Raw genomic sequence first — 16,006 nt, 5'->3', positions numbered from 1 at the left:
CTGCAGTGATAGCGACTGTTAGTGTGTGCATTTTGCTCCCGACTTACAATGTTGGTACTGTAATTCGATTTATCTATGTGGTACACTTAAAATAGTTTCTTACATTACTTCAATTCCAACAGTTCCACATGAAGCTAATCAGCTTGAGGGCTGATAATGATAGTTATCACTTGGCCCTGTTTGTGACTTGAGAACCGTTTCAAAACTCAGCCACTGTTAATGAAAGAGAGACAGCCAATGCTCGCTAAACCCCCTCCTTTGTGTAATGGCCGAGAAACACAGTAATTTCAAAGCTGCTAGTGAATCAGCAGGTGTTTAAATAACATGAACTTAAAGGTAAAGTAAAGTCTGCTGGGAATCAGTGCTAAGGTTAGCTACAGTTAGGGATAGCTTCCACTTGCTAGTTAGCCTCGCTTGGTCCAAATACTTAAACATATTACAAGGAGTTTTTAAATGGTTATGAATGAAAGTATGGCACCAAAACAAAGTTTTTGGTTTAACCCTTGTCATCTTTTGTCTATACGGGCCACCAGAATCAACATAAAATGAAAGTTCCTTGTGGTAGCGTGATGGGTCCTCCCAATTGTTAAATGTTGTAAAGATGTCTTAAGTTGATAATGGAACATGGGCTATGTGGACCATATTGACATAGGGTAAATAATATCTTGTAACGTTTGCACTAAGAATATCATTTATATTTTCTTACATCAACATCGGGCGCAATTCAAATATTAGTTTGAAAAGTACTTTAAAATGAATCTATTTAGCTTCATCAGTGAACAAAGTGCTGTAGTTGCCCCAATAAACAATCCCGTCTGCCCTACAGAGACATTTTAGTGAAGAGGGAGGATGAGTGACCCCGAAAGGAGCAACTGAAGACCGGAAGAGAGGCAGAGGAGACCAAAACTACCGCTTATAAACCGATAAACCATACTAAAAAGGTGGATGGGACTTGTCTCACCCAGGTATAATGGGTGTGACGCCAATGGTACAGATTGAATAAATGAGATACAATGTGTTAATTAATTTGTTAGTGTATATTTGAACTGTGGACAGCTGCTTATAGTCTTTATGATAAGCTAGGCTAACTATTTCCTGATTCCAGCTCTGTAGCTTACTTGATTGATATTGATTAACTGATCTCACACTGAAAGACAGTGAATGAGAGTATCTTCAATGTGTTGAATTCTTCCTTTAAAGTCCTTTGGACAAATTAGCTGATGTAGTATCATAGTGAGCAGTGTGTCTTCACAGATAAATTTAGGGGACTGGAGTTTGGATGTGATGCAGTAACACTGATCTAAATGAGAGCACCTTTTAAGGTGGTTAACAAAGGTAGCCAGATTGACCACTCAAAAGGTTTTTATAAATTAACTTCCTTATTGTGCAAGTGTGTAGGACTGGCTGGACGGTGTGTGTGTTCCCAGTTGAGCATGTGTGTAGTGAGTGTGTTAAGGGTTTTCCTTGTGCGGTATTTTAATTGATACCTGACACTTGAGGCTTTCCTAATGAGTAAGGTAAGGTTATCACCACCCGCCACCTGTGGTCTGAGTGCGTTGTGTTGAATGTGTGTGTTTGTGGACCAAGTTTGTGTTGGAGTGTTTAATTTAGGCTCAGTGTTTGTGTTGTGATTTTACAAACACTTAAGTTTTTTTTGTTCCTACAAATTAAGAAGGTTGTGTGTTTGAGTCTGTTAAGTGTTTATAATGCTCCTTGTGTTGTGCTGTTTGCGCACACGTGCGTGTGTTCATTACCTATATTACTCCTTGCCTTGCACCTTGCAGCTGTTTTGTATGTGTGTTTTGTCCTCTAATTCCCAGTAAGCAGCAGTCTGCACTTCACTGGTATTATGTTACACATCCAGAGTTGTCCCGGAGGCACAAGAAAAAAACTACAGACAGGAGGCACCTGCTAGTCAAAGTGCAGTCTTAACTCACTTCTAGTTCACATTCCAGCCTGCAGAAAACAAAATACCACTAATCATCAATCTACTAATGTAAGAGTGATACCAGTAGCTACAATTGTAAAGTTTGTTCTGAGGAGAGTGCAGGAGGAAAGGACATGGGGGTATCCTCTGGGGAGCAGGAATGCAATCAGTCAAGTTTATGACTATCTCTTCATACGTTTTTGAGATAGCTCACTGCACCAAGAACTGGATTCCAGTGTCCAAGATGGTGTCCGTGTTGTGCTGTGACTGCACACATGTATTATTGTCTCTTTCCCTTGGCCCCACCCACAGCCTTTACATTGAGATGACATAAAACACATTAAAATTTGTATGACTTTTTCAGACGCTATAAGTAATTTGAAACTTTTATGGTTTTATCAAGACTAAAAATCAACAACTGCAGTAAAGTTTACCACTTCCAACACCTTAGTTTAGTGTGTTAGCATGCTAACATTTCGTACCATATTTCACAGCAATCCATCCAGTAGCTTTTGAGATATTTCATTCAAAACCACAAATGGTTGACTGCTGGGGATGCTAGAGGAAAAGGATAACCAAAATTATGTAGAATTTATCATCTGGGAACCTTGTCCATACAAATTTCCAAGGCAATCCATTTAATAGTTGTTGAGATATTTCAGTCTGGACCAAAATGGTGGACCGACCAATCGACAGAAAACAAAGAAAATCAATGCTGCAAGTGTGGCTAAAAATCATAATACATAGAGTAACAATTGACCTTGTTTGTAGTTGAAGAAGTCTCGTCAACAGTGAAACCAAGGTGTGGCTTAACATAAATACACACATATCATGCAACTAGTTATACTCTTACTCAAATTCAAAGATTTTAAGGAAAACATTTCCAACTTTACGTTTAATGAGAACAAAATGGACATGTAGCTGTTTTCTTACACTATGGGAAATCCTCAGTTATGAGTCTAAGAGCTGACAGGCAGCATCTGGAGGTTTTACAGTGAGAGTTGTCTCATCCATATTAATGTCACCACCATTATGTAGAAGTTCATATTTTACAGGCTGGTAGTGTCAGTCCCATCATTGTCCTTAGTACGACCAGACTCTACAATCAGTCAGTATTTTGTTGAGCACGTTTGGCAGCCATCTCCTATCCTTCACTGGACTTAGTGTTTGCATGTCTTTTGTTTTGGTTTGTTTGTGTGATTCAGAGAGGATGCAAAACTGCCCAGAAAAAAATAAACACCTGTCCCTCTTTACTCAGTCCTTGTGTTCTGGCAAAGATTTTGCTAAAACTACAGACATTAATCATAACGCAAGATAGTAAAATGTTTTTTGGCATTCATAGCATGACCCTTTAAATTGTGTTAGCTCTCCTCCTCCCTGGACTGCACAGGACAACCACTGTAGGGGGCGTGGCCTTGTGGCTGTGTACGTATTGTGTGACTAAGGAGGTAAGGAGACACTGACTAGAGGGACTTGTGTGACAGACTGACCACTGCTCAGTTCAGCAGGACCAGCCAGTAGTCAGAGCTAGCCAGCTGTGCTGCTGCTGTCAATGTCTGCGCTGGAAACAAAGAGATTCCCATGGAGCTTTGAGGGCTACTAGAAGCATATTTAATACCAGTTGTTAAAGTTTCTGTGTGGTACCTGTGTTGTTGTTTAGCTAGCAGCTCAGAGAGTCTAAAAGGCTGTCAGTGTCTGTGAAGGAGTGTCAGTATGTAGACGTGCAGTATCCCTGTTGTTTACCATGGGACCATCGTCAAGGGAAAGAACCACTGCTCAACTGATGTGCCAGATTGTTTGTTACACAGAACATTCTCGAAAGGTGTTGCTAGAAACTGATCAGAAAAAGTTTCAAAAAATACTTTTGATTGGACAAACCATCTGTGTATCACCATCTATCATAGACTATGTTCAACCAATCAGATCAACAGTAAGAGAGTTCTACTACAGCAGAGCCAGTAGGCAAATTAAACTCTTACTGAAGCCAGTTTAGAGAAGAGTGAAAACATCTTTTCCATCGAGAAAAGCCTCCAATGCCAAACAGTAAACAGTTACTTCTCTTGCTGGTCATCACACCATAACTATATCATAGCTACCAGTAGTTCCTCAAAGGACAATGACTGGTTCATCACTGCATGTTCCACCAAAAACGCATTGCTTGTAGCCTGACAAATTGAAAAACACTAAGTAGAGGGTCAGCAAAAAGTAGTGTAAACTCATGTGAACGATGAGTTTTGATCAGCATATATCTGAAAATGAGCAGAGAGTCACAGGCTCCCACCCAAGGATGGAGGCTGGGGGTTAAGGTTACCCTTTGATTAAATAGCATGAACATTATTTTTTATATAAATTTCAAGAGGCAAGTCGCACCTCATCTATGTTAGTGCTCAACACGGGAGCCACCCAGGTTAAAAGAAGCACAGAAAAAGGCTCTACTTCCAACAGAAACTTAGAAAGGCTAAATCCTGGAGCAAGATTCTGGTCATCTTTTACAGTGGAGCAATTGAAAGCATCCTAATTGGAAACATCACAAACTGGCATGGTTGGTGCACAGCTCAGGACATGAAGGCTCCACAGCGATTAAAACTACCCAGAACATCAGTGGTGCCATATACAGAGCATCAGTGACATCAGTGAAGTTTGACGTCTGCACAGAGCTCAAAGATACTAAAAGACAACACCCACCCAGACACAGTCTGTTCACCCTGCTGCCATCTGACAAAAGATACAGAGGTATCCGCTGCCATACCACTAGAATAGAGAGCAGCTTCATTCATTAGGCTGTGAGACTCCTCAATTCATCACCAACACTCCATTTTCTAAAATAGATGTAGCACAAAGTTCTCAAACATAGTTACGGTTTTTAAACCTTTGTGCTTTAAAAATGACAATAAATTCACTTTGTAACCTTGTAGCCATGTAAATGATCAGTTCTATGTAGTCTTTCTGCCGATCTGATCGGCTATATCAGATCGGCTGATATTTTGCATTTTATGCAATTTGTGAGATCGGCTGTAATGTCTTAATTCGCCGATCCGATCAATGACGTCATTGTCGCATAGAAACTTTTTGCAGATGCTCCCGTTGCATAGATTGCAGATGGCTTGTGTTTTATCTGTCTCATTTTCTCCGAATAAGTTCCACACCAACGATATGTGAATTTGGGCTATACAAATAAAATTTGATTTGATTTGATTTGATTTGATATGTTTGTTTGAATCCAACAGCAAGTTTTGAGCCCAGTCACGATGCGACGGACAGTAAAGTTTTTTGAATCTTGAATCATTAGTTGTCGGATTCAAACAAACATGCTGGTGGTGTGGGACTTCTTCAAAGTGAATGAGTATGGGGATAGAATACTGACATAAATCAGAGACTTGCGCGCGCACATTTCCCCCCCCCCCCCGAGCGCTTTCAAAGCACTCGCGAGCTATTTTGTATCCTGCATCTCTGCCCCCTCGAGCAATATTGTAGCCTGCGTGGAGTGGAGTGCAGACTGCGCGCTCGCGAATCTCTCCTCTGCTCGCTTTAGTGGGCGGTTTTTGTCAGCAAGGGGGCGGGCCTGGGGGGCATGCCAATCACCATTGTATCCCGAATATAATTGGTTGAGCGAATTCGCCATTGGACAGCAAGGTAAAGCAACATCACTAGGACAAACCACAGCGTGTTGGCCGGAGCTGTCAGTTTAAGGAGAGCGAAATTAAATAAATACAACCTAACAACAAAAAGCCTAAATAATTTAGATGATTTATAACTGTGACAACTGTTATACAGTGATATTTCCGCCATTTTCCCACAACTGAGAGAGATAATCAACGAGATTTTCAAAGTAAACACACCATATTTGAGACGGAGACTGAGCTGCTGCTGCTGCAGTCGTAATGAAGTAAGTCGAACGTTCTTGTTGTTGACCTTATCCACCAAACGTCTCCAACCGAACACTGTTTAAATCTGTTGACCTGCCAGGAACGCAGTTAGCTGTTAACTTTAGAACATAGCCAATGCTAACAATGCTATTTTGTTTGCAGGTAAAGTTGCTAGCTGTTGTAGCTAAACAGCTGTTGTAACGTTATATGGTAACGTTACTCGTTTGTTATTATCAGCTGTTTTGCACGTCATTTTAATATTTGTCCATCTAAGTCTGTGTGAAATGCCTACAATTATGCTAGAAGTGAGTTAACTGGACCCTGCTCAGTCATATAAGTAAGGCTTAGGGGTGTTTTGATAATCATTTTGATGTATTAAAGTGTGGTGTAGTGTGGTCTGTGTTCACAAATCTATGTACCAGCAGAAATATTCTAAATAATATAATTAATGTCATGTATCCCTATAGTAAGTGAGTAAAAACTAAAGCTACAATTAATACTAATTAATTAATTCATCTGTGGATGTACAGTTGACACCATCAAAATAAAGAGGAAAGATGAACCTCGGCCATATATTTTCTTTATGCAGTCTTTATGTAAGACTGTTTTTAAACCTAACAAAATATTACCTTTTATTGCAGAGTAGAGAGCTTATGAGACCCTTGGAGAGGCAGATGTCTGAAAACTGCCACTATAATCCCTGTACCCAAAACCTCAGCCATCATAAGCCTGAATGATTACCCTCACGTCGGTGATTATGAAAATGCTTCGAGAGACTACTGTCCCACATTAAAGGGTAACTACCGTTTTTTACAACCTGGACCTTATTTCTAGCACAAAATACGATCATTTACTCACCCAGATAACTTTGCTGTCATTTGGCGTCGTTCGGACAAAATTAGATCCAGTGGAGCGCCGCATATATCCATATAATGCGAGTGATCCGGGCACCGAAGCGCAGCCTCTATGAGCATTATCTGCCGCGAAACTAGTTCATTTCACCAATATTTTGTTATGATACGCTCGTGCTATTCCCCTCTGAGTCCGCCTGTTGCCTGTTATCAACATCCGGGGTCTGTAGGTTGACCTACTACCTCTGACCTGGAAGATGTCAGCTCTGAGCTGCACGCGCACCCGCGACAGCCGACTTGTTTACCTGTAGCTGCTACTGCTAGTTTGACCCCGAATGTTGATAACAGACAAGCCCGGACTCAGAGGGGAATAGCACTAGCGTATCATGACAAAATATTGGTGAAATGAACTAGTTTCGTGGCAGATAATGCGTTATATACAGTAGAGGCTGCGCTTCAGTGCCCCGATCACTCGCATTATATGGACAACGCGGCGCTCCACTGGATCTAATTTCGTCCGAACGACTTCAAATGACACCAAAGTTATCTGGGTGAGTAAATGATCGTATTTTATGCTAGAAATAAGGTCCAGGTTGTAAAAAACGGTAGTTCCCCTTTAAGGCATGCATCCCTCCTGTCCTTGACCAACACCAATTTGCATACAGGACCAATAGATCCACTACACAGAAAACTGACTGATAGACTACAAACACTGGGTCTGGGAGATCTTCTCTGCAGGTGGCTTAAGGACTTCCTCACCAACAGAATCCAGTGCGTCAGGATCAGCCACCACACAGCATACACCGGCCTCCCCCAGGGCTGCGTCCTTAGTCCAGCAGGACACATCCTCCCCTCAGGCAATAACTATGTGCAATAACTGCTGTGTTTTTATCTGTTTTTAGTCAGTTATTACTGAGTAATCTATCTATCTACCTATCTATCTATCTATGGGGAAGGAGTGTCGCTCACCTCAGGAGGAGTGAAGGAGTTTCAACACTGATTCAGTTTTGTATTTAAACAATGTCTTTTAATCAGAAGAGATGGTTAATCTTTGTACAGTACCCACATGAAACATGTAGTATTAGTACATGAAACATATATATTATAAATCACTGTGGTATTGTATTTGTTGTTTGTATTCATCAATGAAGGTAAACACATGCTCTAATTATGTCAGTAAAAAATACAACAATTCATGAAATAAAGTTATTTTTACTGGTGTATTTGTAGATTGAGAAAATGTCAGAACAGTGCAGTTAAAGTGAAACTCTCGCCAAAAAGCAACCGAGGCTTTATTTATGATTGGGTATGAGTCAAACCTTCACGTACAAGCACACTCATGACCAAAGAGGCACTTTTAAGATTTACCGTAGTTTCGTTTTGGGGCAAGCTCATTTTGAACGGGAGTACATAGGGCATACCACGACGGCATCAAAATGTCTATTTTTAGACCACTAAGAAGGCTCCACACATCATGAAACTTTACTGGTAGCATCACCAGGGTCTCTACTCATGACACGAGCAGTAAGAACATTGTTTGTGTACACAAAGTGTGTGAAAAAGACGGTTTTGAACTACTTACGCTTAGCTACTGGGACTCCGGCGCGCCGCCGCCATTCCAGGCAAAAAGTGTCGATCTCCGAGTGCGGCCATCATGACGGAGAGTAACGGTGGGACGCTCCTCGGGCTTATTTCCAGATGAATTCGCGGATAATTCGTTGTTCTGTCGTTAGTCAAAAGCAACACTGACGTCCATGTTGACAAGGGAGCCACATATTTCGTCAAGCTCTTGGATCTCTTCGTCCGTAAGCTCGGGCTCGAAAAGGTACGGACGTCCGTCAAACTCGAACACCTCGTCCGTTAATTCATATTCATCATACCCAGCCATGTCTTCAGGTGTCTCCTCTCCGTCTTCTTCGCTGTTGTGGTGTGATGTGTCGGTCGGGTGAGCGGTAGTGTACTCCGTGGCTTCCGGCAACAACAACCACGCGAGAGGTTACGTGACATCACCGGCTGTTGATGCCGTACTGTTTGTAATATGTGGCTCCCTTGTCAACATGGACGTCAGTGTTGCTTTTGACTAACGACAGAACAACGAATTATCCGCAAATTCATCTGGAAATAAGCCCGAGGAGCGTCCCACCGTTACTCTCCGTCATGATGGCCGCACTCGGAGATCGACACTTTTTGCCTGGAATGGCGGCGGCGCGCCGGAGTCCCAGTAGCTAAGCGTAAGTAGTTCAAAACCGTCTTTTTCACACACTTTGTGTACACAAACAATGTTCTTACTGCTCGTGTCATGAGTAGAGACCCTGGTGATGCTACCAGTAAAGTTTCATGATGTGTGGAGCCTTCTTAGTGGTCTAAAAATAGACATTTTGATGCCGTCGTGGTATGCCCTATGTACTCCCGTTCAAAATGAGCTTGCCCCAAAACGAAACTACGGTAAATCTTAAAAGTGCCTCTTTGGTCATGAGTGTGCTTGTACGTGAAGGTTTGACTCATACCCAATCATAAATAAAGCCTCGGTTGCTTTTTGGCGAGAGTTTCACTTTAACAAACACATCAGAGTCAGGTTCTGAGTTCCAACTTCACATTTAATTGCTGAACACAATGTGTCACAACAATATAACTTAACACATTTATAAAAACAACAACAACAACATGTTTAGAAAGTGTGTCTAATTACTTGCATGGCCTCGGACAGGCCAGCCACAGCCACCATACTCTCCTGAGATATTGATGCCCTGCACTTAAGGCAGACATCATCCCTGGCCATGAGCAGTGTCAGGCAGGGCCAACACAGGACCTTCCATTTCAGCTGTAATGACAATAACAACAAAGATGTCAAGTTTATTTCAAATTGATGAAAGAAACCATACACTAGGGAGTGTAGTGCTATGACACTCATTTAACAGCGGTATGCCTGTATGATTGAACTACCACTACAGGAGAAGATGTGAAATTAACATTAACAAATATAAACAGTTCAGACTTCTTATTAGTTATAAATTATCATGTTGAATAAGTGTAGCTGCTGTATCACTCTCATTTCAGAAAAAAGGATGTGTGAGGATTGTGTTTTTTAGCTATAGTTGAGCAGGCTGGAGTTGAGGAAGCTTTGTAGATTGGTGTGCAGAGTGGAAATGATTCTTGTCCAAGTTTAGAAATAAAGTTTGAAAAAGAAATTCACTTTCTCCAAATAAACTCCAACAATCAATGTGATTACTTCATGTCATAATGCAAACTGTAACATGGGCTAATAGATTACAAGAGCATAATTGTAGGCATTTCACACAGACTTAGATGAACAAATATTAGAATGACGTGAAAAAACAGGTGATAATAACAAACGAGTAACGTTAGCATATAACGTTACAACAGCTGTTTAGCTACAACAGCTACTGTAGCAACTTTACCTGCAAACAAAATAGCATTGTTAACATTGGCCATGTTCTGAAGTTAACAGCTAACTACATTCCTGGCAGGTCAACAGATTTAAACAGTGTTCGGTTGGAGACGTTTGGTGGATAAGGTCAACAACAAAAAGTTCGACTTACTTCATTACGACTGCAGCAGCAGCGGCTCAGTCTCCGTCTCAAACACGGTGTGTTTACTTTGAAAATCCCGGTGATTATCTCTCTCAGTTGTGGGAAAGTGGCGGAAATATCACTGTAAAACAATTGTCACAGTTATCACAATTGTCACAGTCATGAATCATCTAAATTATTTAGGCTATTTGTTGTTAGGTTGTATTTTTATTAATTTCGCTCTCCTTACACTGACAGCTCCGGCCAACACGCTGTGGTTTGTCCCATTTGTCCTAGTGGTATTGCCGTACCTTGCTGTCCAATGGCGAATTCACTCAACCAATTATATTCGGGATACAATGGTGATTGGCATGCCCCCCAGGCCCGGCCCCTTGCTGACAAAAACCGCCCACTAAAAAAAATCACTCGAGCGAGAGCAGGGGAAACTTTTCCGAGTGAGCAGAGGAGAGATTCGCGAGCGTGCAGTCTGCACTCGCGTGAGCAGGGGAAAGAATTGCGGGCGCACACTGCGCACGCTCGAGCTGTTTTTCTCCTCGCAGGCTGCAATATTGCTCGAGGGGGCAGAGATGCAGGATACAAAATAGCTTGCGAGTGCTTTGAAAGCGCTCGGTGAAAAAAAATGTGCGCGCGGATGCTTGATTTGCGCGCGTGGTTCCAAGTTGCACGCGCGCAAGTCTCATTGCTCGCGAGAGATTTATGTCAGTATTCTATCCCCATAAATGAGACAGATACAACTCAAGCTATTTGCAATCTGTGCAACACAAGTACCTCGTGGGAGAGCATCTGCAACATGTTTCAACACAACAAATTTAATCAGGCACCTGGATAAGGAACACAAGGAGGAGCATGCCGAGTTCAAGAAAAGGACCGTTGAAAAAGAAAAACAAACACCGAAACGGATGCTAAAGCAAACTACTTTAGACAGTACCCGTCCGTATAGCCGTGACAGTGACAAGGCAAGGGGTGGCACAAGGAAACTTATGGAGTTTATCGTGCTGGCCGACCTGCCATTTAATATTGTGGAGAACCCCGCATTTCAACGTTTGCTGGCATACTTTGATCCACGCTACCTCCTCCCAGGGCACACATACTGTGGCGATACCGGTCTAAATGAGCTACGCCGGGATGTGTATTCGCACGTCAGGAGCCTCCTGACAGAAGACAGTCCTTCCTGTTAATTTCATGGAGTTAAATGAATGTTTGAGGCAGCATTACTGCCCTTTATTTGCAGTATTTACTTGTTACTGTAAAGTAATTTAATTACAATAAAGTAATTTAATTACAGTAAGTTGTTGCGCCCATTATTTCTGTCTCAAGTTATTTTGGTTTGACCTGACTGAACTTTGAACTTATGTCTGGCCAGTCCTTGAATGCCCTCTAGAGGTCATTGATGTTTTACCCTTGCATCTCTGTCTTGGGCATGGCAAAGATTGTTAAACATTGGCAAAAATGCTTGAGCATACTTTTGTTGATACTCAGTAAACAGTGCATAAGTATATACAGTAAATTAACAAGTTATTTAGATACACATATTGCTCCCTCCCGTGATCGGATTGGTGAGCAGTGATCGGTTTATTTTAACTCACTAATCAGTGATTGGTGATTGCTCCCAAAAATCCTGATCGTGTAAAGCCGAGTTTTATGTCAGCATTGGCCTTGCAAGGTTCAGCATGATTTAAAACAGTAGATGGTGTGTTGAGCCATTTTCAACCTATGAATGATAATGATATTTATTCATTATCAATACCAGCATTTATGTACAGTAATATGATTTACTTTATGGCTCAAAAAACATGTTCATATGTGCTATAACCTTTGATAAAATGATATGCAATAAAGCAGACCCCTCTTTCATTCAATACATTCAGGGGTTTTGCTGATACAACCTTACTTGGTCCAGTTGGACCTGCAGCCTGTGGTGGCTAATATAAGCTAATGTTAGCAACAGTGGACGATTTGTTAATCTATAACAGGGGGGATGGACTGGGTTTGTTCCATTCATCTTCAACTAGTGAACTCTTTTGTTGGTTTTGGTTTCAGTGTCATAGTCTGGGCCATAACTTGCAAAAAACTCAGTCAGATAAAGGACCAATGACTCAGGCAGACTAGACTAACATATTCAACTTAACAGCCTCTCCGCCCCAGCGCTCTTTCAGCTATTGGAGGATAGAGAGGGGGTGGCAGGTTAACAGGGGGAATGTATTTTGCTCATTTTTCTAACAAGGGGGATGAAACCCCAACCGGTCAAGGCAGATGGCCACCCACCCTTGAGTCCAGTTCTGCTCCCAGGTTTCTGCCTGTTAAAAGGCAGATTTTTCTCGCCACTATCGGCAACTGCTTGCTCATGGGGGAAATGTTGGGTCTCTGTAAATAATTAATCAAGGAGTATGGTCTAGACTTGCTGGATTTGGAATATTTCATGAGATGACTTTTGTTGTGAATTGAAGCTATACAAATAAAGATTGATTGATTGATTGATTGATTGATTGATTGATTGATTGATTGATTGATTCCTCCTCATCTCCCCCCAAAATTGCCAACTGCTGAGCACCGCTTGTCACCAGGGTTATCATTTATATCAAACTTTTTGTTGTCATGTTATCAGCATAATTTCAAAAGTGCTATAATCATCCAACAACTAATTTTGTACTAATAAAAGTATTTTATAGGTTTTAGATTTCTATCCCTTACATCTTGTTATGTTTTATACTTCTGTGCATTTGACATTTTATATCAAATGACTGTATGCTGTTTTTTTCCCCTGAATTTTGGTTTTTACCATCTATTTCCTGTAAAGCATCTAATGGTTGCACAAATTGTATGATTATTATAATATTAATAATATTATTATTATTATCAAGTCGACTTTTCAAATATGAATGAAAGCAATGAATCAGACTGCAGGGAGGTGAGAGAGTTAAAGAGCTGTACCGAGACAAGAGCAGGAGATGAGTCATGGCTGTGTCTTTAAAGAGGTCATGCCTCATACCAGCATAGTTATCAGCAGTATGTGCCAGTGTGTGTATGAGATGATGGTTGTTGGTTACAATAACAGAGATCACTATGATAGCAGAAATATTTGTTCCAGCTGTTGTCGAGGTGCTATGACCTTTAACCTTTGACCTCCTAATTTTCAGTTTTTGATGTATTGAGGACTGAAGCTAACTCTGCTGACTATCGACTACAATACATCAAGACAAATTAAGATTACCTGTCAGATAACTAGTTACTTTAATGTGATGAACTTGTCTAGTTTGTGTCACTTTTGGTTACGAAAATGTGACTTAAACCAGAAGGTTTAAAATCATAAATATATGCTTTGATTTTGAACATTTGTCTTGTCACAGTTGTGTAGTTGTCTGTTGGTGTTCCCCTCTGTCTCACTCTCTCCCTCTTTGTCTTCTTCCATTCATCTCCACTGACTCTCTTTGTGCTCTTTTGTTGTTGGTTGACGTAATCAAGCTTAATGAATGTTTGAGTTTCTGTGCTCCAAAAAGGAGAGGAAGAAGTCATTACAGGAATGAAGTGCCATAAAACCATTTCCCCAGCAACTGCTCAATGCATGTGTCTATGTGTGTAACATTGTGGTGACACAGAGATGTTCAAACAATGACTTTGTGGGGACTAACTAATCTATCAACCCTACCGTTGGAAATTCTTTTTTATATTAGACCAATGGGGAAATGGAATGTGGCAAAACTGTCCCTTCTGTTCAGGTGATTTCAGGGTGTTGTGCCTGACTCACATTCTTCTGACAAGCTCGACAGGTTTCATCTTAATGGGCCTTAGTTGTGCACCTTTGTGTGTATGTGTGTGTGTGTGTGTGGTAGTGTTTCAGTATTCTGTATGAGGTTCTGAATACTCAGCAGTGGAATGTCCTCAGTTAATAATGTAAGTGGGTGTGTTTTTGTTAGTTGTGTATTGTATTCTGTATTCCTCTCTCTATTTAAAAAGATGTATATTTAAATGGCTCTGTGGGCAGAGGCTGGAAACAGCTCTAAATTTAATTAAAGACTGCTGTGTTTGTTATCCCATGACAAAACTATTTGTTTCATTGTATACTAATTCTTATATTAAAAACACTTTTTTAAATGTAATGTCAGTGTTCTCCTGGATCCTAGAACCATGGTAACATAGTCTATCTCAGAAAATGAATGCATAATTAACCACAGTAAAACGCACATTAGCTTACAATCAATAAAAGCAGAAACATTAATTCAATGAAACTTACATGCAATGCTTCATACATTTAATAGTCTCCTGTGGCTGTACGGAATGTGAAAATAATTATCCTGGAAAGGACAATAAAATCTATCTATCTTAAATACTTTTACTATGTAAAACTACATATCTTTAAAAAGACAGTATTGTGGCTTTAGTTAGTGTGAATTGCCAGCCAAATACCTGAATAAATGTTGGCAATATACGTTTCTGCAAACCACATATATGTTACATTTTTACATTTCATTATCTTACATATACAATTTTATGTTGTGACAATGCTGTGCTCTGGTTAGGTTTGGGCGAAAAAGCTACTTAATTAGGGTTAAGAAGCGATTGTCTTTTGGCTTAAAATACCTGTTTTGGTCACCGCAAACATGGCTGAGGTGTCCCGAGGTCTTGTCAAGGCAGTTTCTTCGCCACAGCTGAAGATGTACCAGCCTCCTTTCAAAAATATCCATTTTTGTTACAGCAACCATGGCTTGAAATTGCCCAGGGTCTCCTTAAAAATATCCAGTGGTTTCTCACTTACAAATCTCGAACTGCAGTCACTTGCATAGCAGCCTTCTCTCTTACAACAGCACCATCCCCACCTCCTCCAGAATGAAAGTCAAGTCGTAAACATGTAATCTGAATGTGATGTGAGAGGTATTGTAGAAATATGTTTATGGTATGTTTGACACTTACAAACGTGGTTTGCCGAAACGTTCACCCAAAATTTTGTTCTGGAGACTGGGCTGCATGAACACTCCAAGCTAGACTAGACACACACACACACACACACACACACACACAGTAAGCCATATAGTTTACTGTATGTAAGTTTTTTCATCTTAACAGGTTTAAATGTGGCATCTTAGGGCTGATCCTTACTCGCCTGTGGCACCAGAAAATCAGGGGTTGCAATCATGTACATATGTGGCTAAGTGTAAACTGAAGTGAGCTAAATTTCAACTGCATTGTGCATGGACCTCGTTGGCAAATGAGTGTAAATGATAAGTTAAGTAATGCCTGAGATTTGCTCATTTTTAAACCTAATGCATTCTAATAAAGCAATCCTGCAATTAATCCTACCCTCATGAAGGTCAAAATGTTGAATATTTGTAAATTGAAACTGCTCTAGAGAGGGTCAGAATGCAGATGAAACCAGTACCAGATGTTAAATACGGGACTGTTACGTCCAATATTCAACATTCAGCCTCACAAGATGACAGGAAATAACTATTTGTTATGAAAAGATATAGTGGAGTAAAGGTGTCCTGAGCAGAGAGTGACGTCGCACTCCCTCTCTGTGTGTTGTTATTAAGCTTCTCTGTTTTTTGTTTTTGAGCCAGTCTGGCTACGCATGCATCTTAGTGCATGTGAGCCCTAAGATACCCCTATTTTATTTATAAAATAGACAGAGCGAGCAGGGTTATGTGTGTTCTGACATATGCCACGTTTAGGGACAAACACCAAAATCAAGACTGCATTTGCATGAAAATAGGTCTACCTGTGTCTTCAAAAGTAGCCCAGCTCTGCTGGAGAACAGCAGACTTTAGCTGAGGGGAGGTGTGGCTGGTTTGTTTTAGTCTAAAATGTGGATGTAGG

General features: G+C 40.8%; 1 protein-coding gene across 5 annotated transcripts in view; it reads left to right on the top strand.

Annotated features, from left to right (window-relative positions):
* The window catches only part of shroom3 (shroom family member 3), a 158,312-nt gene that overhangs the window by 59,394 nt on the left and 82,912 nt on the right, over positions 1–16,006 (top strand). The window lies entirely within an intron of this gene.

The sequence above is a fragment of the Pagrus pagrus genome (genome assembly GCF_965226575.1).
Source record: "Pagrus pagrus genome assembly, chromosome: 19".
NCBI classification, from domain to species: domain Eukaryota; kingdom Metazoa; phylum Chordata; class Actinopteri; order Spariformes; family Sparidae; genus Pagrus; species Pagrus pagrus.
This window is presented reverse-complemented; position numbering and strand designations above follow the sequence as displayed.